Source organism: Cavia porcellus, unplaced genomic scaffold (assembly GCF_034190915.1).
Source record: "Cavia porcellus strain 051 isolate PalLab524CR breed Dunkin Hartley unplaced genomic scaffold, mCavPor4.1 scaffold_11, whole genome shotgun sequence".
NCBI lineage: Eukaryota > Metazoa > Chordata > Mammalia > Rodentia > Caviidae > Cavia > Cavia porcellus.
In genome coordinates this window covers 86,453,150-86,480,978 of record NW_026947494.1, presented here as the reverse complement: position 1 = coordinate 86,480,978, position 27,829 = coordinate 86,453,150, and positions in this window count along the sequence as shown.

Here is a 27,829-nt window from a genome sequence, read left to right as displayed (position 1 = left end):
TGCCTATCCTAATTCAGACCCTCCGATTCACACTACCCCACGATGTTTTTCTCACTCCTACTAGTGAATGTAATGTTACACACCCATACAATGCGCACCACCCCGCGATGTTTTTCAGAAACCTATCCTACATTGCCACAGCATGTTTCCTGACCTCCCCATGCTAAGCATCCCGCGGTGCTTTTCTCCATCCTACATTGCCACTCACTGTTTATTCTAATTCAGACCGTCTGATTCACACCACCCCGTGAAGTTTTTCACTCTCCTACTTGTGAATGTAAGGTTACACACCAATACAATGTGCACAACCTCGCGATGTTTTTCAGAAACCTATCCTACTTTGCCACTGCATGTTTCCTGACCTCCCCATGCTGACCACCCCGTGGTGCTTTTCTCCATCCTACATTGCCACTCACTGCCTATCCTAATTCAGACCCTCCGATTCAAACCACCCCGCAATGTTTTTCTCACTCCTACTAGTGAATGTAATGTTTCACACCCATACAATGCACACCACACCGCGATGTTTTTCTCAGTCCTACTAGTGAATGTAATGTTACACACCCATACAATGCGCACCACCCCGCGATGTTTTTCAGAAACCTATCCTACATTGCCACTGCATGTATCCTTACCTCCCATGCTGACCACCCCGCGGTGCTTTTCTCCATCCTACATTGCCACTCACTGCCTATCCTAATTCAGACCCTCCGATTCACACCACCCAGCGATGTTTTTCTCACTCCTACTAGTGAATGTAATGTTACACACCCACACAATGCGCAGGACCCCGCGATGTTTTTATGAAACCTATCTTACATTGCCTCTGCATGTTTCCTGACCTCTCCATGCTGAAAACCCCGCGGTGCTTTTCTCCATCCTACATTGCCACTCACTGCCTATACTAATTATGAAATTCTGATTCACACCACCCCGCGATGTTTTTCTCACTCCTACTAGTGAATGTAATGTTACACACCCATACAATGCGCACCACCCCACGATGTTTTTCAGAAACGTATCCTACATTACCGCTGCATGTTTCCTGACCTCCCCATGCTGACAACCCAGCGATGCTTTTCTCCATCCTACATTGCCACTCACTGCATATCCTAATTCAGACCGTAAAATTCACACCACCCCATGATGTTTTTCTCACTCTTACTAGTGAGTGTAATATTACACACCCATACAATGCGCACCACCCCCCGATGTTTTTCTCACTCCTACTAGTGAATGTAATGTTACACACCCATACAATGCACCCAACCCCGTGATGTTTTTCTCACTCCTACCAGTGAATGTAATGATACACACCCATACAAAGCGCACCACCCCGCGATGTTTTTCAGAAACCTATCCTACATTGCCACTGCATGTTTCTTGACCTCCCCATGGTGACCACCCCGCGGTGCTTTTCTCCATCCTACATTGCCACTCACTGCATATCCTAATTCAGGCCGTCCGATTCACACCACCCCGTGATGTTTTTCACACTCATACTAGTGAATGTAATGTTACACACCAATACAATGCGCACCACTGCGCGATGTTTTTCAGAAACCTATCCTACATTGCCACTGCATTTTTGCTGACCTCCCCTGCTGACCACCCCGCGGTGCTTTTCTCCATCCTACATTGCCACTCACTGCCTATCCTAACTCAGACCCTCCGATTCACACCACCCCGTGATGTTTTTCTCACTACTACTAGTGAATGTAATGTTACAAACCCATACAATGCGCACCACCGCGTGATGTTTTTCAGAAACCTATCCTACATTGCCACTGCATGTTTCCTGACCTCCCCATGCTGACCAACCCGCGGTGCTTTTCTCCATCCTACATTGCCACTGACTGCCTATCCTAATACAGACCCTCCAATTCACACCACCCCGCGATGTTTTTCTCACTCCTACTAGTGAATGTAATGTTACACACCCATACAATGCGCACCACCCCGCGATGTTTTTCAGAAACCTATCCTACATTGCCACTGCAATTTTCCTGGCCTCCCCATGCTGACCACCCCGCAGTGCTTTTCTCCGTCCCACATTTCCACTCACTGCCTATTCTAATTCAGACCCTCTGATTTACACCACCCCGTGATGTTTTTCTCACTCCTACTAGTGAATGTAATGTTACACACCCATAAAATGCGCACCACCCCGCCATGTTTTTCCCACTCCTACTAGTGAATGTAATGTTACACACCCATTCAATGCGCATCAGCCCGCGATGTTTTTCAGACACGTGTCCTACATTGCCACTGCCTGTTTCTTGACCTCCCCATGGTGACCACCCCGCGGTGCTTTTCTCCATCCTACATTGCAACTCACTGCATATCCTAATTCAGACCCTCCGAATCACACCACCCCGTGATGTTTTTCTCACTCCTACTAGTGAATATAATGTTACACACCCATACGATGCGCACCACCCCGCGATGTTTTTCAGAAAACTGTCTTGCATTGCCACTGCATTGTTCTTGTCCTCCCCATGCTGACCACCCCGCGTTGCTATTCTCTATCCTACATTGCCACTCACTGCCTATTCTAATTCAGACCCTCCGATTTACACCACCCCGTGATGTTTTTCTCACTCCTACTAGTGAATGTAATGTTACACACGCATAAAATGCGCACCACCCCGCCATGTTTTTCCCACTCCTACTTGTGAATGTAATGTTACACACCAATACAAAGCGCACCACCGCGCGATGTTTTTGAGATACCTATCCTACATTGCCACTGCATGTTTCCTGACCTCGCCATGCTGACCACCCCGTGATGCTTTTCTCCATCCTACATTGCCACTCACTGCCTATCCTAATTCAGACCCTCCGATTCAAACCACCCCGCAATGTTTTTCTCACTCCTACTAGTGAATGTAATGTTTCACACCCATACAATGCGCACTACCCCGCGATGTTTTTCAGAAACCTATCCTACATTGCCACTGCTTTTTTCCTGACCTCCCCATGCTGAGCACCCCGCGGTGCTTTTCTCCATCCTACATTGCCACTCACAGCCTATCCTAATTCAGACCATCCGATTCACACCACCCCGTGATTTTTTTTCTCACTACTACTAGTGAATGTAATGTTACACACCCATACAATGCGCACTACCGCGTGATGTTTTTCAGAAACCTATCCTACATTGCCACTGCATGTTTCCTGACCTCCCCATGCTGACCACCCTTTGGTGCTTTTCTGAACCCTACATTGCCACTCACTGCCTATCCTAATTCAGACCGTCTGATTCAAACCACCCCGCAATGTTTTTCTCACTCCAACTAGTGAATGTAATGTTTCACACCCATACAATGCGCACAACCCCACGATGTTTTTCAGAAACCTATCCTACATTGCCACTGTATCTTTCCTGACCTCCCCATGCTGACCACCCCGTGGTGCTTTTCTCCATCCTACATTGCCACTCACTGCCTATCCTAATTCAGACCCTCCGATTCACACCACCCCGTGATGTTTTTCTCACTCCTACTGGTGAATGTAATGTTACACACACATACAATGCGCACCACCCCGCGATGTTTTTCAGAAACCTATCCTACATTGGCACTGCATGTTTGCTGACCTCCCCATGCTGACCAGCCCGTGGTGCTTTTCTCCATACTACATTGCCACTCACTGCCTATCCTAATTCAGAACCCTCGATTCACACCACCCCGTGATGTTTTTCTCATTCCTATTAGTGAATTTAATGTTACACACCCATACAATGCGCACCACCCCGCGATGTTTTTCTCAGTCCTACTAGTGAATGTAATGTTACACACCCATACAATGCGCACCACCCCGCGATGTTTTTCAGAAACCTATCCTACATTGCCACTGCATGTATCCTTAACTCCCATGCTGACCACCCCGCGGTGATTTTCTCCATCGTACATTGCCACTCACTGCCTATCCTAATTCAGACCCTCCGATTCACACCACCCCGTGATGTTTTTCTCACTCCTACTAGTGAATGTAATGTTACACACCCATACAATGCGCACCAACCCGCGATGTTTTTCAGAAACCGATCCTACATTGCCTCTGCATGTTTCCTGACCTCTCCATGCTGAAAACCTGCGGTGCTTTTCTCCATCCTACATTGCCACTCACTGCCTATACTAATTATGAACCTCTGATTCACACCACCCCGCGATGTTTTTCTCACTCCTACTAGTGAATGTAATGTTACACACCCATACAATGTGCACCACCCCACGATGTTTTTCAGAAACCTATCCTACATTGCCACTGCATGTTTCCTGACATCCCCATGCTGACAATCCAGCGGTGCTTTTCTCCATCCTACATTGCCACTCACTGCATATCCTAATTCAGACCGTAAAATTCAAACCACCCCATGATGTTTTTCTCACTCTTACTAGTGAATGTAATATTACACAACCATACAATGCGCACCACCCCCCGATGTTTTTCTCACTCCTACTAGTGAATGTAATGTTACACACCCATACAATGCGCCCAACCCCGTGATGTTTTTCTCACTCCTACCAGTGAATGAAATGATACACACCCATACAAAGCACACCACCCCGCGATGTTTTTCAGAAACCTATCCTACATTGCCACGGCATGTTTCTTGACCTCCCCATGGTGACCACCCCGCGGTGCTTTTCTCCATCCTACATTGTCACTCACTGCATATCCTAATTCAGGCCGTCCGATTCACACCACCCCATGATGTTTTTCACACTCATTCTAGTGAATGTAATTTTACACACCAATACAATGCGCACCACTGCGCGATGTTTTTCAGAAACCTATCCTACATTGCCACTGCATGTTTCCTGACCTCCCCATGCTGACCACCCCGTGATGCTTTTCTCCATCCTACATTGCCACTCACTGCCTATCCTAATTAAGACCCTCCGATTCAAACCACCCCGCAATGTTTTTCTCACTCCTACTAGTGAATGTAATGTTTCACACCCATACAATGTGCACCACCCCGCGATGTTTTTCAGAAACCTATCCTACATTGCCACTGCATGTTTCCTGACCTCCGCATGCTGACGATCCCGCGGTGCTTTTCTCCATCCTACATTGCCACTGACTGCCTATCCTAATTCAGACCCTCCGATTCACACCACCCCGCGATGTTTTTCTCACTCCTACTAGTGAATGTAATGTTACACACCCATAGAATGCGTACCACCCCGCGATGTTTTTCAGAAACTTATCCTACATTGCCACTGCATTTTTCCTGACCTCCCCATGCTGACCACCCCGCAGTGCTTTTCTCCATCCTACATTGCCATTCACTGCCTATCCTAATTCAGACCCTCCGATTTACACCACCCCGTGATGTTTTTCTCACTCCTACTAGTGAATGTAATGTTACATACCCATACAATGCGCACAACCCCGCGATGTTTTTCTCACTCCTACTAGTGAATGTAATGTTATACTCCCATACAATGCGCACCACCCCGCGATGGTTGTCAGAAACTTTTCCTACATTGCCACATCATGTTTCATGACCTCCCAATGCTGACCACACCGCGGTGCTTTTCTCCATCCTACATTGCCACTCACTGCCTATCGTAATTCAGACCCTCCGATTCACACCACACCGCGATGTTTTTCCCACTCCTACTAGTGAATGTAATGTTACACACCCATACAATGCGCACCAGCTCGCGAAGTTTTTCAGACACCTATCCTACATTGCCACTGCATGTTTGTTGACCTCCCCATGGTGACCACCCCGCGGTGCTTTTCTCCATCCTACATTGCAACTCACTGCATATCCTAATTCAGACCCTACGATTCACACCACCCCGTGATGTTTTTCTCACTCCTACTAGTGAATATACTGTTACACACCCATACGATGCGCACCACCCCGCGATGTTTTTCAAAAAGTGTCTTGCATTGCCACTGCGTGGTTCCTGTCCTCCCCATGCTGACCACCCCGCGGTGCTTTTCTCTATCCTACATTGCCACTCACTGCCTATCCTAATTCAGACCCTCCGATTCACACTACCCCGCGATGTTTTTCTCACTCCTACTAGTGAATGTAATGTTACACACCCATACAATGTGCACCACCCCGCGAAGTTTTTCAGAAACCTATCCTACATTGCCACAGCATGTTTCCTGACCTCCCCATACTGACCATCCCGCGGTGCTTTTCTCCATCCTACATTGCCACTCACTGTTTATTCTAATTCAGACCGTCTGATTCACACCACCCCGTGATGTTTTTCTCTCTCCTACTTGTGAATGTAAGGTTAAACACAAGTACAATGCGCACAACCTCACGATGTTTTTCAGAAACCTATCCTACTTTGCCACTGCATGTTTCCTGACCTCCCCATGCTGACCACCCCGTGGTGCTTTTCTCCATCCTACATTGCCACTCACTGCCTATCCTAATTCAGACCCTCCGATTCAAACCACCCCGCAATGTTTTTCTCACTCCTACTAGTGAATGTAATGTTTCACACCCATACAATGCACACCACACCGCGATGTTTTTCTCAGTCCTACTAGTGAATGTAATGTTACACACCCATACAATGCGCACCACCCCGCGATGTTTTTCAGAAACCTATCCTACATTGCCACTGCATGTATCCTTACCTCCCATGCTGACCACCCCGCGGTGCTTTTCTCCATCCTACATTGCCACTCACTGCCTATACTAATTCAGACCCTTCGATTCACACCACCCCGCGATGTTTTTCTCACTCCTAGTATTGAATGTAATGTTACACACCCATACAATGCGCACCACACCGCGAAGTTTTTCAGAAACCTATCCTACATTGCCACTGCATTTTTCCTGACATCCCCATGCTGACCACCCCGCAGTGCTTTTCTCCATCCTACATTCCCACTCCCTGCCTATCCTAACTCAGACCCTCCGATTTACACCACCCCGTGATGTTTTTCTCACGCCTACTAGTGAATGTAATGTTAGACACCCATACAATGCGCAAAACCCCGCGATGTTTTTCTCACTCCTACTAGTGAATGTAATGTTATACTCCCATACAATGGGCCCCACCCCGCGATGTTTTTCAGAAACCTATCCTACATTGCCCCTTCATGTTTCATGACCTCCCCATGCAGACCACACCGCGGTGCTTTTATCCATCCTACATTGCCACTCACTGCCTATCGTAATTCAGACCCTCCGATTCACACCACCGCGCCATGTTTTTCCCACTCCTACTAGTGAATGTAATGTTACACACCCATACAATGCGCACCACCCCGCGATGTTTTTCAGAAACCTATCCTACATTGCCACAGCATGTTTCCTGACCTCCCCATGCTAACCATCCCGCGGTGCTTTTCTCCATCCTACATTGCCACTCACTGTCTATTCTAATTCAGACCCTCTGATTCACACCACCCCGTGAAGTTTTTCTCTCTCCTACTTGTGAATGTAAGGTTACACACCAATACAATGCGCACAACCTCGCGATGTTTTTCAGAAACCTATCCTACTTTGCCACTGCATGTTTCCTGACCTCCCCATGCTGACCACCCCGTGGTGCTTTTCTCCATCATACATTGCCACTCACTGCCTATCCTAATTCAGACCCTCCGATTCAAACCACCCCGCAATGTTTTTCACACTCCTACTAGTGAATGTAATGTTTCACACCCATGCAATGTGCACCACCCCGCGATGTTTTTCAGAAACCTATCCTACATTGCCACTGCATGTTTCCTGACCTCCGCATGCTGACGATCCCGCGGTGCTTTTCTCCATCCTACATTGCCACTGACTGCCTATCCTAATTCAGACCCTCCGATTCACACCACCCCGCGATGTTTTTCTCACTCCTACTAGTGAATGTAATGTTACACACCCATACAATGCGCACCACCCCGCGATGTTTTTCAGAAACCTATCATACATTGCCACTGCATTTTTCCTGACCTCCCCATGCTGACCACCCCGCAGTGCTTTTCTCCATCCTACATTGCCAGTCACTGCCTACCCTAATTCAGACCCTCCGATTTACACCACCCCGTGATGTTTTTCTCACTCCTACTAGTGAATGTAATGTTACATACCCATACAATGCGCACAACCCCGCGATGTTTTTCTCACACCTACTAGTGAATGTAATGTTATACTCCCATACAATGCGCACCACCCCGCGATGTTTTTCAGAAACCTATCCTACATTGCCACAGCATGTTTCTTGACCTCCCCATGCTGACCATCCTTTGGTGCTTTTCTCCATCCTACATTGCCACTCACTGTCTATTCTAATTCAGACCGTCTGATTCACACCACCCCGTGATGTTTTTCTCTCTCCTACTTGTGAATGTAAGGTTAAACACCAATACAATGCGCACAACCTCGCGATGTTTTTCAGAAACCTATCCTACTTTGCCACTGCATGTTTCCTGACCTCCCCATGCTGACCACCCCGTGGTGCTTTTCTCCATCCTACATTGCCACTCACTGTCTATCCTAATTCAGACCCTCCGATTCAAACCAACCCGCAATGTTTTTCTCACTCCTACTAGTGAATGTAATGTTTCACACCCATACAATGCACACCACACCGCGATGTTTTTCTCAGTCCTACTAGTGAATGTAATGTTACACACCCATACAATGCGCACCACCCCGCGATGTTTTTCAGAAACCTATCCTACATTGCCACTGCATGTATCCTTACCTCCCATGCTGACCACCCCGCGGTGCTTTTCTCCATCCTACATTGCCACTCACTGCCTATCCTAATTCAGACCCTCCGATTCACACCACCCCGCGATGTTTTTCTCACTCCTACTATTGAATGTAATGTTACACACCCATACAATGCGCACCACACCGCGATGTTTTTCAGAAACCTATCCTACATTGCCACTGCATGTTTCCTGACCTCCCCATGCTGACCACCCCGTGATGCTTTTCTCCATCCTACATTGCCACTCACTGCCTATCCTAATTCAGACCCTCCGATTCAAACCACCCCGCAATGTTTTTCACACTCCTACTAGTGAATGTAATGTTTCACACCCATACAATGTGCACCACCCCGCGATGTTTTTCAGAAACCTATCCTACATTGCCACTGCATGTTTCCTGACCTCCGCATGCTGACGATCCCGCGGTGCTTTTCTCCATCCTACATTGCCACTGACTGCCTATCCTAATTCAGACCCTCCGATTCACACCACCCCGCGATGTTTTTCTCACTCCTACTAGTGAATGTAATGTTACACACCCATACAATGCGCACCACCCCGCGATGTTTTTCAGAAACCTATCCTACATTGCCACTGCATGTATCCTTACCTCCCATGCTGACCACCCCGCGGTGATTTTCTCCATCGTACATTGCCACTCACTGCCTATCCTAATTCAGACCCTCCGATTCACACCACCCCGCGATGTTTTTCTCACTCCTACTAGTGAATGTAATGTTACACACCCATACAATGCGCACCAACCCGCGATGTTTTTCAGAAACCGATCCTACATTGCCTCTGCATGTTTCCTGACCTCTCCATGCTGAAAACCTGCGGTGCTTTTCTCCATCCTACATTGCCACTCACTGCCTATACTAATTATGAACCTCTGATTCACACCACCCCGCGATGTTTTTCTCACTCCTACTAGTGAATGTAATGTTACACACCCATACAATGTGCACCACCCCACGATGTTTTTCAGAAACCTATCCTACATTGCCACTGCATGTTTCCTGACATCCCCATGCTGACAACCAAGCGGTGCTTTTCTCCATCCTACATTGCCACTCACTGCATATCCTAATTCAGACCGTAAAATTCAAACCACCCCATGATGTTTTTCTCACTCTTACTAGTTAATGTAATATTACACAACCATACAATGCGCACCACCCCCCGATGTTTTTCTCACTCCTACTAGTGAATGTAATGTTACACACCCATACAATGCGCCCAACCCCGTGATGTTTTTCTCACTCCTACCAGTGAATGAAATGATACACACCCATACAAAGCGCACCACCCCGCGATGTTTTTCAGAAACCTATCCTACATTGCCACGGCATGTTTCTTGACCTCCCCATGTTGACCACCCCGCGGTGCTTTTCTCCATCCTACATTGTCACTCACTGCATATCCTAATTCAGGCCGTCCGATTCACACCACCCCATGATGTTTTTCACACTCATTCTAGTGAATGTAATTTTACACACCAATACAATGCGCACCACTGCGCGATGTTTTTCAGAAACCTATCCTACATTGCCACTGCATGTTTCCTGACCTCCCCATGCTGACCACCCCGTGATGCTTTTCTCCATCCTACATTGCCACTCACTGCCTATCCTAATTAAGACCCTCCGATTCAAACCACCCCGCAATGTTTTTCTCACTCCTACTAGTGAATGTAATGTTTCACACCCATACAATGTGCACCACCCCGCGATGTTTTTCAGAAACCTATCCTACATTGCCACTGCATGTTTCCTGACCTCCGCATGCTGACGATCCCGCGGTGCTTTTCTCCATCCTACATTGCCACTGACTGCCTATCCTAATTCAGACCCTCCGATTCACACCACCCCGCGATGTTTTTCTCACTCCTACTAGTGAATGTAATGTTACACACCCATAGAATGCGTACCACCCCGCGATGTTTTTCAGAAACTTATCCTACATTGCCACTGCATTTTTCCTGACCTCCCCATGCTGACCACCCCGCAGTGCTTTTCTCCATCCTACATTGCCATTCACTGCCTATCCTAATTCAGACCCTCCGATTTACACCACCCCGTGATGTTTTTCTCACTCCTACTAGTGAATGTAATGTTACATACCCATACAATGCGCACAACCCCGCGATGTTTTTCTCACTCCTACTAGTGAATGTAATGTTATACTCCCATACAATGCGCACCACCCCGCGATGGTTGTCAGAAACTTTTCCTACATTGCCACATCATGTTTCATGACCTCCCAATGCTGACCACACCGCGGTGCTTTTCTCCATCCTACATTGCCACTCACTGCCTATCGTAATTCAGACCCTCCGATTCACACCACACCGCGATGTTTTTCCCACTCCTACTAGTGAATGTAATGTTACACACCCATACAATGCGCACCAGCTCGCGAAGTTTTTCAGACACCTATCCTACATTGCCACTGCATGTTTCTTTACCTCCCCATGGTGACCACCCCGCGGTGCTTTTCTCCATCCTACATTGCAACTCACTGCATATCCTAATTCAGACCCTCCGATTCACACCACCCCGTGATGTTTTTCTCCCTCCTACTAGTGAATATACTGTTACACACCCATACGATGCGCACCACCCCGCGATGTTTTTCAAAAAGTGTCTTGCATTGCCACTGCGTGGTTCCTGTCCTCCCCATGCTGACCACCCCGCGGTGCTTTTCTCTATCCTACATTGCCACTCACTGCCTATCCTAATTCAGACCCTCCGATTCACACTACCCCGCGATGTTTTTCTCACTCCTACTAGTGAATGTAATGTTACACACCCATACAATGTGCACCACCCCGCGAAGTTTTTCAGAAACCTATCCTACATTGCCACAGCATGTTTCCTGACCTCCCCATACTGACCATCCCGCGGTGCTTTTCTCCATCCTACATTGCCACTCACTGTTTATTCTAATTCAGACCGTCTGATTCACACCACCCCGTGATGTTTTTCTCTCTCCTACTTGTGAATGTAAGGTTAAACACCAGTACAATGCGCACAACCTCGCGATGTTTTTCAGAAACCTATCCTACTTTGCCACTGCATGTTTCCTGACCTCCCCATGCTGACCAACCCGTGGTGCTTTTCTCCATCCTACATTGCCACTCACTGCCTATCCTAATTCAGACCCTCCGATTCAAACCACCCCGCAATGTTTTTCTCACTCCTACTAGTAAATGTAATGTTTCACACCCATACAATGCACACCACACCGCGATGTTTTTCTCAGTCCTACTAGTGAATGTAATGTTACACACCCATACAATGCGCACCACCCCGCGATGTTTTTCAGAAACCTATCCTACATTGCCACTGCATGTATCCTTACCTCCCATGCTGACCACCCCGCGGTGCTTTTCTCCATCCTACATTGCCACTCACTGCCTATCCTAATTCAGACCCTTCGATTCACACCACCCCGCGATGTTTTTCTCACTCCTAGTATTGAATGTAATGTTACACACCCATACAATGCGCACCACACCGCGAAGTTTTTCAGAAACCTATCCTACTTTGCCACTGCATGTTTCCTGACCTCCCCATGCTGACCACCCCGTGGTGCTTTTCTCCATCCTACATTGCCACTCACTGCCTATCCTAATTCAGACCCTCCGATTCAAACCACAACGCAATGTTTTTCTCACTCCTACTAGTGAATGTAATGTTTCACACCCATACAATGCACACCACACCGCGATGTTTTTCTCAGTCCTACTAGTGAATGTAATGTTACACACCCATACAATGCGCACCACCCCGCGATGTTTTTCAGAAACCTATCCTACATTGCCACTGCATGTATCCTTACCTCCCATGCTGACCACCCCGCGGTGCTTTTCTCCATCCTACATTGCCACTCACTGCCTATCCTAATTCAGACCCTCCGATTCACACCACCCCGCGATGTTTTTCTCACTCCTACTATTGAATGTAATGTTACACACCCATACAATGCGCACCACACCGCGATGTTTTTCAGAAACCTATCCTACATTGCCATTGCATTTTTCCTGACATCCCCATGCTGACCACCCCGCAGTGCTTTTCTCCATCCTACATTCCCACTCCCTGCCTATCCTAATTCAGACCCTCCGATTTACACCACCCCGTGATGTTTTTCTCACTCCTACTAGTGAATGTAATGTTACACACCCATACAATGCGCAAAACCCCGCGATGTTTTTCTCACACCTACTAGTGAATGTAATGTTATACTCCCATACAATGCGCACCACCCCGCGATGTTTTTCAGAAACCTATCCTACATTGCCACAGCATGTTTCTTGACCTCCCCATGCTGACCATCCTTTGGTGCTTTTCTCCATCCTACATTGCCACTCACTGTCTATTCTAATTCAGACCGTCTGATTCACACCACCCCGTGATGTTTTTCTCTCTCCTACTTGTGAATGTAAGGTTAAACACCAATACAATGCGCACAACCTCGCGATGTTTTTCAGAAACCTATCCTACTTTGCCACTGCATGTTTCCTGACCTCCCCATGCTGACCACCCCGTGGTGCTTTTCTCCATCCTACATTGCCCCTCACTGTCTATCCTAATTCAGACCCTCCCATTCAAACCAACCCGCAATGTTTTTCTCACTCCTACTAGTGAATGTAATGTTTCACACCCATACAATGCACACCACACCGCGATGTTTTTCTCAGTCCTACTAGTGAATGTAATGTTACACACCCATACAATGCGCACCACCCCGCGATGTTTTTCAGAAACCTATCCTACATTGCCACTGCATGTATCCTTACCTCCCATGCTGACCACCGCGCGGTGCTTTTCTCCATCCTACATTGCCACTCACTGCCTATCCTAATTCAGACCCTCCGATTCACACCACCCCGCGATGTTTTTCTCACTCCTACTATTGAATGTAATGTTACACACCCATACAATGCGCACCACACCGCGATGTTTTTCAGAAACCTATCCTACATTGCCACTGCATGTTTCCTGACCTCCCCATGCTGACCACCCCGTGATGCTTTTCTCCATCCTACATTGCCACTCACTGCCTATCCTAATTCAGACCCTCCGATTCAAACCACCCCGCAATGTTTTTCACACTCCTACTAGTGAATGTAATGTTTCACACCCATACAATGTGCACCACCCCGCGATGTTTTTCAGAAACCTATCCTACATTGCCACTGCATGTTTCCTGACCTCTGCATGCTGACGATCCCGCGGTGCTTTTCTCCATCCTACATTGCCACTGACTGCCTATCCTAATTCAGACCCTCCGATTCACACCACCCCGTGATGTTTTTCTCACTCCTACTAGTGAATGTAATGTTACACACCCATACAATGCGCACCAACCCGCGATGTTTTTCAGAAACCGATCCTACATTGCCTCTGCATGTTTCCTGACCTCTCCATGCTGAAAACCTGCGGTGCTTTTCTCCATCCTACATTGCCACTCACTGCATATCCTAATTCAGACCGTAAAATTCAAACCACCCCATGATGTTTTTCTCACTCTTACTAGTTAATGTAATATTACACAACCATACAATGCGCACCACCCCCCGATGTTTTTCTCACTCCTACTAGTGAATGTAATGTTACACACCCATACAATGCGCCCAACCCCGTGATGTTTTTCTCACTCCTTCCAGTGAATGAAATGATACACACCCATACAAAGCGCACCACCCCGCGATGTTTTTCAGAAACCTATCCTACATTGCCACGGCATGTTTCTTGACCTCCCCATGGTGACCACCCCGCGGTGCTTTTCTCCATCCTACATTGTCACTCACTGCATATCCTAATTCAGGCCGTCCGATTCACACCACCCCATGATGTTTTTCACACTCATTCTAGTGAATGTAATTTTACACACCAATACAATGCGCACCACTGCGCGATGTTTTTCAGAAACCTATCCTACATTGCCACTGCATGTTTCCTGACCTCCCCATGCTGACCACCCCGTGATGCTTTTCTCCATCCTACATTGCCACTCACTGCCTATCCTAATTAAGACCCTCCGATTCAAACCACCCCGCAATGTTTTTCTCACTCATACTAGTGAATGTAATGTTTCACACCCATACAATGTGCACCACCCCGCGATGTTTTTCAGAAACCTATCCTACATTGCCACTGCATGTTTCCTGACCTCCGCATGCTGACGATCCCGCGGTGCTTTTCTCCATCCTACATTGCCACTGACTGCCTATCCTAATTCAGACCCTCCGATTCACACCACCCCGCGATGTTTTTCTCACTCCTACTAGTGAATGTAATGTTACACACCCATAGAATGCGTACCACCCCGTGATGTTTTTCAGAAACTTATCCTACATTGCCACTGCATTTTTCCTGACCTCCCCATGCTGACCACCCCGCAGTGCTTTTCTCCATCCTACATTGCCATTCACTGCCTATCCTAATTCAGACCCTCCGATTTACACCACTCCGTGATGTTTTTCTCACTCCTACTAGTGAATGTAATGTTACATACCCATACAATGCGCACAACCCCGCGATGTTTTTCTCACTCCTACTAGTGAATGTAATGTTATACTCCCATACAATGCGCACCACCCCGCGATGGTTGTCAGAAACTTTTCCTACATTGCCACATCATGTTTCATGACCTCCCAATGCTGACCACACCGCGGTGCTTTTCTCCATCCTACATTGCCACTCACTGCCTATCGTAATTCAGACCCTCCGATTCACACCACACCGCGATGTTTTTCCCACTCCTACTAGTGAATGTAATGTTACACACCCATACAATGCGCACCAGCTCGCGAAGTTTTTCAGACACCTATCCTACATTGCCACTGCATGTTTCTTGACCTCCCCATGGTGACCACCCCGCGGTGCTTTTCTCCATCCTACATTGCAACTCACTGCATATCCTAATTCAGACCCTCCGATTCACACCACCCCGTGATGTTTTTCTCACTCCTACTAGTGAATATACTGTTACACACCCATACGATGCGCACCACCCCGCGATGTTTTTCAAAAAGTGTCTTGCATTGCCACTGCCTGGTTCCTGTCCTCCCCATGCTGACCACCCCGCGGTGCTTTTCTCTATCCTACATTGCCACTCACTGCCTATCCTAATTCAGACCCTCCGATTCACACTACCCCGCGATGTTTTTCTCACTCCTACTAGTGAATGTAATGTTACACACCCATACAATGTGCACCACCCCGCGAAGTTTTTCAGAAACCTATCCTACATTGCCACAGCATGTTTCCTGACCTCCCCATACTGACCATCCCGCGGTGCTTTTCTCCATCCTACATTGCCACTCACTGTTTATTCTAATTCAGACCGTCTGATTCACACCACCCCGTGATGTTTTTCTCTCTCCTACTTGTGAATGTAAGGTTAAACACCAGTACAATGCGCACAACCTCGCGATGTTTTTCAGAAACCTATCCTACTTTGCCACTGCATGTTTCCTGACCTCCCCATGCTGACCACCCCGTGGTGCTTTTCTCCATCCTACATTGCCACTCACTGCCTATCCTAATTCAGACCCTCCGATTCAAACCACCCCGCAATGTTTTTCTCACTCCTACTAGTGAATGTAATGTTTCACACCCATACAATGCACACCACACCGCGATGTTTTTCTCAGTCCTACTAGTGAATGTAATGTTACACACCCATACAATGCGCACCACCCCGCGATGTTTTTCAGAAACCTATCCTACATTGCCACTGCATGTATCCTTACCTCCCATGCTGACCACCCCGCGGTGCTTTTCTCCATCCTACATTGCCACTCACTGCCTATCCTAATTCAGACACTTCGATTCACACCACCCCGTGATGTTTTTCTCACTCCTAGTATTGAATGTAATGTTACACACCCATACAATGCGCACCACACCGCGAAGTTTTTCAGAAACCTATCCTACATTGCCACTGCATTTTTCCTGACATCCCCATGCTGACCACCCCGCAGTGCTTTTCTCCATCCTACATTCCCACTCCCTGCCTATCCTAACTCAGACCCTCCGATTTACACCACCCCGTGATGTTTTTCTCACTCCTACTAGTGAATGTAATGTTACACACCCATACAATGCGCAAAACCCCGCGATGTTTTTCTCACTCCTACTAGTGAATGTAATGTTATACTCCCATACAATGGGCACCACCCCGCGATGTTTTTCAGAAACCTATCCTACATTGCCACTTCATGTTTCATGACCTCCCCATGCAGACCACACCGCGGTGCTTTTATCCATCCTACATTGCCACTCACTGCCTATCGTAATTCAGACCCTCCGATTCACACCACCCCGCCATGTTTTTCCCACTCCTACTAGTGAATGTAATGTTACACACCCATACAATGCGCACCACCCCGCGATGTTTTTCAGAAACCTATCCTACATTGCCACAGCATGTTTCCTGACCTCCCCATGCTAACCATCCCGCGGTGCTTTTCTCCATCCTACATTGCCACTCACTGTCTATTCTAATTCAGACCCTCTGATTCACACCACCCCGTGAAGTTTTTCTCTCTCCTACTTGTGAATGTAAGGTTACACACCAATACAATGCGCACAACCTCGCGATGTTTTTCAGAAACCTATCCTACTTTGCCACTGCATGTTTCCTGACCTCCCCATGCTGACCACCCCGTGGTGCTTTTCTCCATCATACATTGCCACTCACTGCCTATCCTAATTCAGACCCTCCGATTCAAACCACCCCGCAATGTTTTTCACACTCCTACTAGTGAATGTAATGTTTCACACCCATGCAATGTGCACCACCCCGCGATGTTTTTCAGAAACCTATCCTACATTGCCACTGCATGTTTCCTGACCTCCGCATGCTGACGATCCCGCGGTGCTTTTCTCCATCCTACATTGCCACTGACTGCCTATCCTAATTCAGACCCTCCGATTCACACCACCCCGCGATGTTTTTCTCACTCCTACTAGTGAATGTAATGTTACACACCCATACAATGCGCACCACCCCGCGATGTTTTTCAGAAACCTATCATACATTGCCACTGCATTTTTCCTGACCTCCCCATGCTGACCACCCCGCAGTGCTTTTCTCCATCCTACATTGCCAGTCACTGCCTACCCTAATTCAGACCCTCCGATTCACACCACCCCGTGATGTTTTTCTCACTCCTACTAGTGAATGTAATGTTACATACCCATACAATGCGCACAACCCCGCGATGTTTTTCTCACACCTACTAGTGAATGTAATGTTATACTCCCATACAATGCGCACCACCCCGCGATGTTTTTCAGAAACCTATCCTACATTGCCACAGCATGTTTCTTGACCTCCCCATGCTGACCATCCTTTGGTGCTTTTCTCCATCCTACATTGCCACTCACTGTCTATTCTAATTCAAACCGTCTGATTCACACCACCCCGTGATGTTTTTCTCTCTCCTACTTGTGAATGTAAGGTTAAACACCAATACAATGCGCACAACCTCGCGATGTTTTTCAGAAACCTATCCTACTTTGCCACTTCATGTTTCCTGACCTCCCCATGCTGACCACCCCGTGGTGCTTTTCTCCATCCTACATTGCCACTCACTGCCTATCCTAATTCAGACCCTCCGATTCCAACCAACCCGCAATGTTTTTCTCACTCCTACTAGTGAATGTAATGTTTCACACCCATACAATGCACACCACACGGCGATGTTTTTCTCAGTCCTACTAGTGAATGTAATGTTACACACCCATACAATGCGCACCACCCCGCGATGTTTTTCAGAAACCTATCCTACATTGCCACTGCATGTATCCTTACCTCCCATGCTGACCACCCCTCGGTGCTTTTCTCCATCCTACATTGCCACTCACTGCCTATCCTAATTCAGACCCTCCGATTCACACCACCCCGCGATGTTTTTCTCACTCCTACTATTGAATGTAATGTTACACACCCATACAATGCGCACCACACCGCGATGTTTTTCAGAAACCTATCCTACATTGCCACTGCATGTTTCCTGACCTCCCCATGCTGACCACCCCGTGATGCTTTTCTCCATCCTACATTGCCACTCACTGCCTATCCTAATTCAGACCCTCCGATTCAAACCACCCCGCAATGTTTTTCACACTCCTACTAGTGAATGTAATGTTTCACACCCATACAATGTGCACCACCCCGCGATGTTTTTCAGAAACCTATCCTACATTGCCACTGCATGTTTCCTGACCTCCGCATGCTGACGATCCCGCGGTGCTTTTCTCCATCCTACATTGCCACTGACTGCCTATCCTAATTCAGACCCTCCGATTCACACCACCCCGCGATGTTTTTCTCACTCCTACTAGTGAATGTAATGTTACACACCCATACAATGCGCACCACCCCGCGATGTTTTTCAGAAACCTATCATACATTGCCACTGCATGTTTCTTGACCTCCCCATGGTGACCACCCCGCGGTGCTTTTCTCCATCCTACATTGCCACTCACTGCCTATCCTAATTCAGACCCTCCGATTCAAACCACCCCGCAATGTTTTTCTCACTCCTACTAGTGAATGTAATGTTTCACACCCATACAATGCACACCACACCGCGATGTTTTTCTCAGTCCTACTAGTGAATGTAATGTTACACACCCATACAATGCGCACCACCCCGCGATGTTTTTCAGAAACCTATCCTACATTGCCACTGCATGTATCCTTACCTCCCATGCTGACCACCCCGCGGTGCTTTTCTCCATCCTACATTGCCACTCACTGTCTATCCTAATTCAGACCCTCCGATTCACACAACCCCGCGATGTTTTTCTCACTCCTACTAGTGAATATAATGTTACACACCCATACGATGCGCACCACCCCGCGATGTTTTTCAGAAAACTGTCTTGCATTGCCACTGCATGTTTCTTGACCTCCTCATGCTGACCACCCCGCAGTGCTTTTCTCCATCCTACATTGCCACTCACTGTCTATTCTAATTCAGACCGTCTGATTCACACCACCCCGTGATGTTTTTCTCTCTCCTACTTGTGAATGTAAGGTTAAACATCAATACAATGCGCACAACCTCGCGATGTTTTTCAGAAACCTATCCTACTTTGCCACTGCATGTTTCCTGACCTCCCCATGCTGACCACCCCGTGGTGCTTTTCTCCATCCTACATTGCCACTCACTGCCTATCCTAATTCAGACCCTCCGATTCAAACCACCCCGCAATGTTTTTCTCACTCCTACTAGTGAATGTAATGTTTCACACCCATACAATGCACACCACACCGCGATGTTTTTCTCAGTCCTACTAGTGAATGTAATGTTACACACCCATACAATGCGCACCACCCCGCGATGTTTTTCAGAAACCTATCCTACATTGCCACTGCATGTATCCTTACCTCCCATGCTGACCACCCCGCGGTGCTTTTCTCCATCCTACATTGCCACTCACTGTCTATCCTAATTCAGACCCTCCGATTCACACAACCCCGCGATGTTTTTCTCACTCCTACTATTGAATGTATTGTTACACACCCATACAATGCGCACCACACCGCGATGTTTTTCAGAAACCTATCCTACATTGCCACTGCATGTTTCTTGACCTCCCCATGGTGACCACCCCGCGGTGCTTTTCTCCATCCTACATTGCAACTCACTGCATATCCTAATTCAGACCCTCTGAATGACACCACCCCGTGATGTTTTTCTCACTCCTACTAGTGAATATAATGTTACACACCCATACGATGCGCACCACCCCGCGATGTTTTTCAGAAAACTGTCTTGCATTGCCACTGCATGTTTCTTGTCCTCCCCATGCTGACCACCCCGCGTTGCTTTTCTCTATCCTACATTGCCACTCACTGCCTATCCTAATTCAGACCCTCCGATTCACACTACCCCACGATGTTTTTCTCACTCCTACTAGTGAATATAATGTTACACACCCATACAATGCGCACCACCCCGCGATGTTTTTCAGAAACCTATCCTACATTGCCACAGCATGTTTCCTGACCTCCCCATGCTAACCATCCCGCGGTGCTTTTCTCCATCCTACATTGCCACTCACTGTTTATTCTAATTCAGACCGTCTGATTCACACCACCCCGTGAAGTTTTTCTCTCTCCTACTTGTGAATGTAAAGTTACACACCAATACAATGCGCACAACCTCGCGATGTTTTTCAGAAACCTATCCTACATTGCCACTGCATGTTTCCTGACCTCCCCATGCTGACCACCCCGTGGTGCTTTTCTCCATCCTACATTGCCACTCACTGCCTATCCTAATTCAGACCCTCCGATTCAAACCACCCCGCAATGTTTTTCTCACTCCTACTAGTGAATGTAATGTTTCACACCCATACAGTGCACACCACACCGCGATGTTTTTCTCAGTCCTACTAGTGAATGTAATGTTACACACCCATACAATGCGCACCACCCCGCGATGTTTTTCAGAAACCTATCCTACATTGCCACTGCATGTATCCTTACCTCCCATGCTGACCACCCCGCGGTGCTTTTCTCCATCCTACATTGCCACTCACTGCCTTTCCTAATTCAGACCCTCCGATTCACACCACCCCGCGATGTTTTTCTCACTCCTACTAGTGAATGTAATGTTACACACCCATACAATGCGCACCACACCGCGATGTTTTTCAGAAACCTATCCTACATTGCCACTGCATTTTTCCTGACATCCCCATGCTGACCACACCGCAGTGCTTTTCTCCATCCTACATTCCACTCCCTGCCTATCCTAATTCAGACCCTCCGATTTACACCACCCCGTGATGTTTTTCTCACTCCTACTGGTGAATGTAATGTTACACACCCATACAATGCGCAAAACCCCGCGATGTTTTTCTCACTCCTACTAGTGAATGTAATGTTATACTCCCATACACTGGGCACCACCCCGCGATGTTTTTCAGAAACCTATCCTACATTGCCACTTCATGTTTCATGACCTCCCCATGCAGACCACACCGCGGTGCTTTTATCCATCCTGCATTGCCACTCACTGCCTATCGTAATTCAGACCCTCCGATTCACACCACCCCGCCATGTTATTCCCACTCCTACTAGTGAATGTAATGTTATACACCCATACAATGCGCGTCAGCCCGCGATGTTTTTCAGACACCTATCCTACATTGCCACTGTATGTTTCTTGACCTCCCCATGGTGACCACCCCGCGGTGCTTTTCTCCATCCTACATTGCAACTCACTGCATATCCTAATTCAGACCCTCCGATTCACACAACCCCGCGATGTTTTTCTCACTCCTACTATTGAATGTATTGTTACACACCCATACAATGCGCACCACAAAGCGATGTTTTTCAGAAACCTATCCTACATTGCCACTGCATGTTTCTTGACCTCCCCATGGTGACCACCCCGCGGTGCTTTTCTCCATCCTACATTGCAACTCACTGCATATCCTAATTCAGACCCTCTGAATCACACCACCCCGTGATGTTTTTCTCACTCCTACTAGTGAATATAATGTTACACACCCATACGATGCGCACCACCCCGCGATGTTTTTCAGAAAACTGTCTTGCATTGCCACTGCATGTTTCTTGTCCTCCCCATGCTGACCACCCCGCGTTGCTTTTCTCTATCCTACATTGCCACTCACTGCCTATCCTAATTCAGACCCTCCGATTCACACTACCCCACGATGTTTTTCTCACTCCTACTAGTGAATATAATGTTACACACCCATACAATGCGCACCACCCCGCGATGTTTTTCAGAAACCTATCCTACATTGCCACAGCATGTTTCCTGACCTCCCCATGCTAACCATCCCGCGGTGCTTTTCTCCATCCTACATTGCCACTCACTGTCTATTCTAATTCAGACCGTCTGATTCACACCACCCCGTGAAGTTTTTCTCTCTCCTACTTGTGAATGTAAAGTTACACACCAATACAATGCGCACAACCTCGCGATGTTTTTCAGAAACCTATCCTACATTGCCACTGCATGTTTCCTGACCTCCCCATGCTGACCACCCCGTGGTGCTTTTCTCCATCCTACATTGCCACTCACTGCCTATCCTAATTCAGACCCTCCGATTCAAACCACCCCGCAATGTTTTTCTCACTCCTACTAGTGAATGTAATGTTTCACACCCATACAGTGCACACCACACCGCGATGTTTTTCTCAGTCCTACTAGTGAATGTAATGTTACACACCCATACAATGCGCACCACCCCGCGATGTTTTTCAGAAACCTATCCTACATTGCCACTGCATGTATCCTTACCTCCCATGCTGACCACCCCGCGGTGCTTTTCTCCATCCTGCATTGCCACTCACTGCCTTTCCTAATTCAGACCCTCCGATTCACACCACCCCGCGATGTTTTTCTCACTCCTACTAGTGAATGTAATGTTACACACCCATACAATGCGCACCACACCGCGATGTTTTTCAGAAACCTATCCTACATTGCCACTGCATTTTTCCTGACATCCCCATGCTGACCACACCGCAGTGCTTTTCTCCATCCTACATTCCACTCCCTGCCTATCCTAATTCAGACCCTCCGATTTACACCACCCCGTGATGTTTTTCTCACTCCTACTGGTGAATGTAATGTTACACACCCATACAATGCGCAAAACCCCGCGATGTTTTTCTCACTCCTACTAGTGAATGTAATGTTATACTCCCATACACTGGGCACCACCCCGCGATGTTTTTCAGAAACCTATCCTACATTGCCACTTCATGTTTCATGACCTCCCCATGCAGACCACACCGCGGTGCTTTTATCCATCCTGCATTGCCACTCACTGCCTATCGTAATTCAGACCCTCCGATTCACACCACCCCGCCATGTTATTCCCACTCCTACTAGTGAATGTAATGTTATACACCCATACAATGCGCGTCAGCCCGCGATGTTTTTCAGACACCTATCCTACATTGCCACTGTATGTTTCTTGACCTCCCCATGGTGACCACCCCGCGGTGCTTTTCTCCATCCTACATTGCAACTCACTGCATATCCTAATTCAGACCCTCCGATTCACACAACCCCGCGATGTTTTTCTCACTCCTACTATTGAATGTATTGTTACACACCCATACAATGCGCACCACAAAGCGATGTTTTTCAGAAACCTATCCTACATTGCCACTGCATGTTTCTTGACCTCCCCATGGTGACCACCCCGCGGTGCTTTTCTCCATCCTACATTGCAACTCACTGCATATCCTAATTCAGACCCTCTGAATCACACCACCCCGTGATGTTTTTCTCACTCCTACTAGTGAATATAATGTTACACAACCATACGATGCGCACCACCCCGCGATGTTTTTCAGAAAACTGTCTTGCATTGCCACTGCATGTTTCTTGTCCTCCCCATGCTGACCACCCCGCGTTGCTTTTCTCTATCCTACATTGCCACTCACTGCCTATCCTAATTCAGACCCTCCGATTCACACTACCCCACGATGTTTTTCTCACTCCTACTAGTGAATATAATGTTACACACCCATACAATGCGCACCACCCCGCGATGTTTTTCAGAAACCTATCCTACATTGCCACAGCATGTTTCCTGACCTCCCCATGCTAACCATCCCGCGGTGCTTTTCTCCATCCTACATTGCCACTCACTGTCTATTCTAATTCAGACCGTCTGATTCACACCACCCCGTGAAGTTTTTCTCTCTCCTACTTGTGAATGTAAAGTTACACACCAATACAATGCGCACAACCTCGCGATGTTTTTCAGAAACCTATCCTACATTGCCACTGCATGTTTCCTGACCTCCCCATGCTGACCACCCCGTGATGCTTTTCTCCATCCTACATTGCCACTCACTGCCTATCCTAATTCAGACCCTCCGATTCAAACCACCCCGCAATGTTTTTCTCACTCCTACTAGTGAATGTAATGTTTCACACCCATACAATGCGCACAACCCTGCGATGTTTTTCAGAAACCTATCCTACATTGCCACTGCATTTTTCCTGACCTCCCCATGCTGACCACCCCGCGGTGCTTTTCTCCATCCTACATTGCCACTCACTGCCTATCCTAATTCAGACCCTCCGATTCACACCACCCCGTGATGTTTTTCTCACTACTACTAGAGAATGTAATGTTACACACCCATACAATGCGCACCACCGCGTGATGTTTTTCAGAAACCTATCCTACATTGCCACTGCATGTTTCCTGACCTCCCCATGCTGACCACCCCGCGGTGCTTTTCTCCATCCTACATTGCCACTGAGTGCCTATCCTAATTCAGACCTTCCGATTCACACCACCCCGCGATGTTTTTCTCAATACTACTAGTGAATGTAATGTTACACACCCATACAATGCGCACCACCCTGCGATGTTTTTCAGAAACCTATCCTACATTGCCACTGCAATTTTCCTGACCTCCCCATGCTGACCACCCCGAAGTGCTTTTCTCCATCCTACATTGCCACTCACTGCCTATTCTAATTCAGACCCTCCGATTTACACCACCCCGCCATGTTTTTCCCATGCCTACTAGTGAATGTAATGTTACACACCCATACAATGCGCATCAGCCCGCGATGTTTTTCAGACACCTATCCTACATTGACACTGCATGTTTCTTGACCTCCCCATGGTGACCACCCCGCGGTGCTTTTCTCCATCCTATATTGCAACTCACTGCATATCCTAATTCAGACCCTCCGAATCACACCACACCGTGATGTTTTTCTCACTCCTACTAGTGAATGTAATGTTACACACCCATACGATGCGCACCACCCCGCGATGTTTTTCAGAAACCTATCCTACATTGCCACAGCATGTTTCCCTACCTCCCCATGCTAACCATCCCGCGGTGCTTTTCTCCATCCTATATTGCCACTCACTGTCTATTCTAATTCAGACCGTCTGATTCACACCACCCCGTGAAGTTTTTCACTCTCCTACTTGTGAATGTAAGGTTACACACCAATACAATGCGCACAACCTCGCGATGTTTTTCAGAAACCTATCCTACTTTGCCACTGCATGTTTCCTGACCTCCCCATGCTGACCACCCCGTGGTGCTTTTCTCCATCCTACATTGCCACTCACTGCCTATCCTAATTCAGACCCTCCGATTCAAACCAGCCCGCAATGTTTTTCTCACTCCTACTAGTGAATGTAATGTTTCACACCCATACAATGCACACCACACCGCGATGTTTTTCTCAGTCCTACTAGTGAATGTAATGTTACACACCCATACAATGCGCACCACCCCGCGATGTTTTTCAGAAACCTATCCTACATTGCCACTGCATGTATCCTTACCTCCCATGCTGACCACCCCGCGGTACTTTTCTCCATCCTACATTGCCGCTCACTGCCTATTCTAATTCAGACCCTCCGATTCACACCACCCAGCGATGTTTTTCTCACTCCTACTAGTGAATGTAATGTTACACACCCATACAATGCGCACCACACCGCGATGTTTTTCAGAAATCTATCCTACATTGCCACTGCATTTTTCCTGACATCCCCATGCTGACCACCCCGCAGTGCTTTTCTCCATCCTACATTCCCACTCCCTGCCTATGCTAATTCAGACCCTCCGATTTACACCACGCCGTGATGTTTTTCTCACTGCTACTAGTGAATGTAATGTTACACACCCATACAATGCGCAGGACCCCGCGATGTTTTTATGAAACCTATCCTACATTGCCTCTGCATGTTTCCTGACCTCTCCATGCTGAAAACCCCGCGGTGCTTTTCTCCATCCTACATTGCCACTCACTGCCTATACTAATTATGAAATTCTGATTCACACCACCCCGCGATGTTTTTCTCACTCCTACTAGTGAATGTAATGTTACACACCCATACACTGCGCACCACCCCACGATGTTTTTCAGAAACGTATCCTACATTACCGCTGCATGTTTCCTGACCTCCCCATGCTGACAACCCAGCGATGCTTTTCTCCATCCTACATTGCCACTCACTGCATATCCTAATTCAGACCGTAAAATTCACACCACCCCATGATGTTTTTCTCACTCTTACTAGTGAGTGTAATATTACACACCCATACAATGCGCACCACCCCCCGATGTTTTTCTCACTCCTACTAGTGAATGTAATGTTACACACCCATACAATGCACCCAACCCCGTGATGTTTTTCTCACTCCTACCAGTGAATGTAATGATACCCACCCATACAAAGCGCACCACCCCGCGATGTTTTTCAGAAACCTATCCTACATTGCCACTGCATGTTTCTTGACCTCCCCATGGTGACCACCCCGCGGTGCTTTTCTCCATCCTACATTGCCACTCACTGCCTATCCTAATTCAGACCCTCCGATTCAAACCACCCCGCAATGTTTTTCTCACTCCTACTAGTGAATGTAATGTTTCACACCCATACAATGCGCACCACCCCGCGATGTTTTTCAGAAACCTATCCTACATTGCCACTGCATTTTTCCTGACCTCCACATGCTGACCACCCCGCGGTGCTTTTCTCCATCCTACATTGCCACTCACTGCCTATCCTAATTCAGACCCTCCGATTCACACCACCCCGTGATGTTTTTCTCACTACTACTAGTGAATGTAATGTTACACACCCATACAATGCGCACCACCGCGTGATGTTTTTCAGAAACCTATCCTACATTGCCACTGCATGTTTCCTGACCTCCCCATGCTGACCACCCCGCGGTGCTTTTCTCCATCCTACATTGCCACTGACTGCCTATCCTAATTCAGACCCTCCAATTCACACCACCCCGTGATGTTTTTCTCACTCCTACTAGTGAATGTAATGTTACACACCCATACAATGCGCACCACCCCGCGATGTTTTTCAGAAACCTATCCTACATTGCCACTGCAATTTTCCTGACCTCCCAATGCTGACCACCCCGCAGTGCTTTTCTCCGTCCTACATTTCCACTCACTGCCTATTCTAATTCAGACCCTCTGATTTACACCATCCCGTGATGTTTTTCTCACTCCTACTAGTGAATGTAATGTTACACACCCATAAAATGCGCACCACCCCGCCATGTTTTTCCCACTCCTACTAGTGAATGT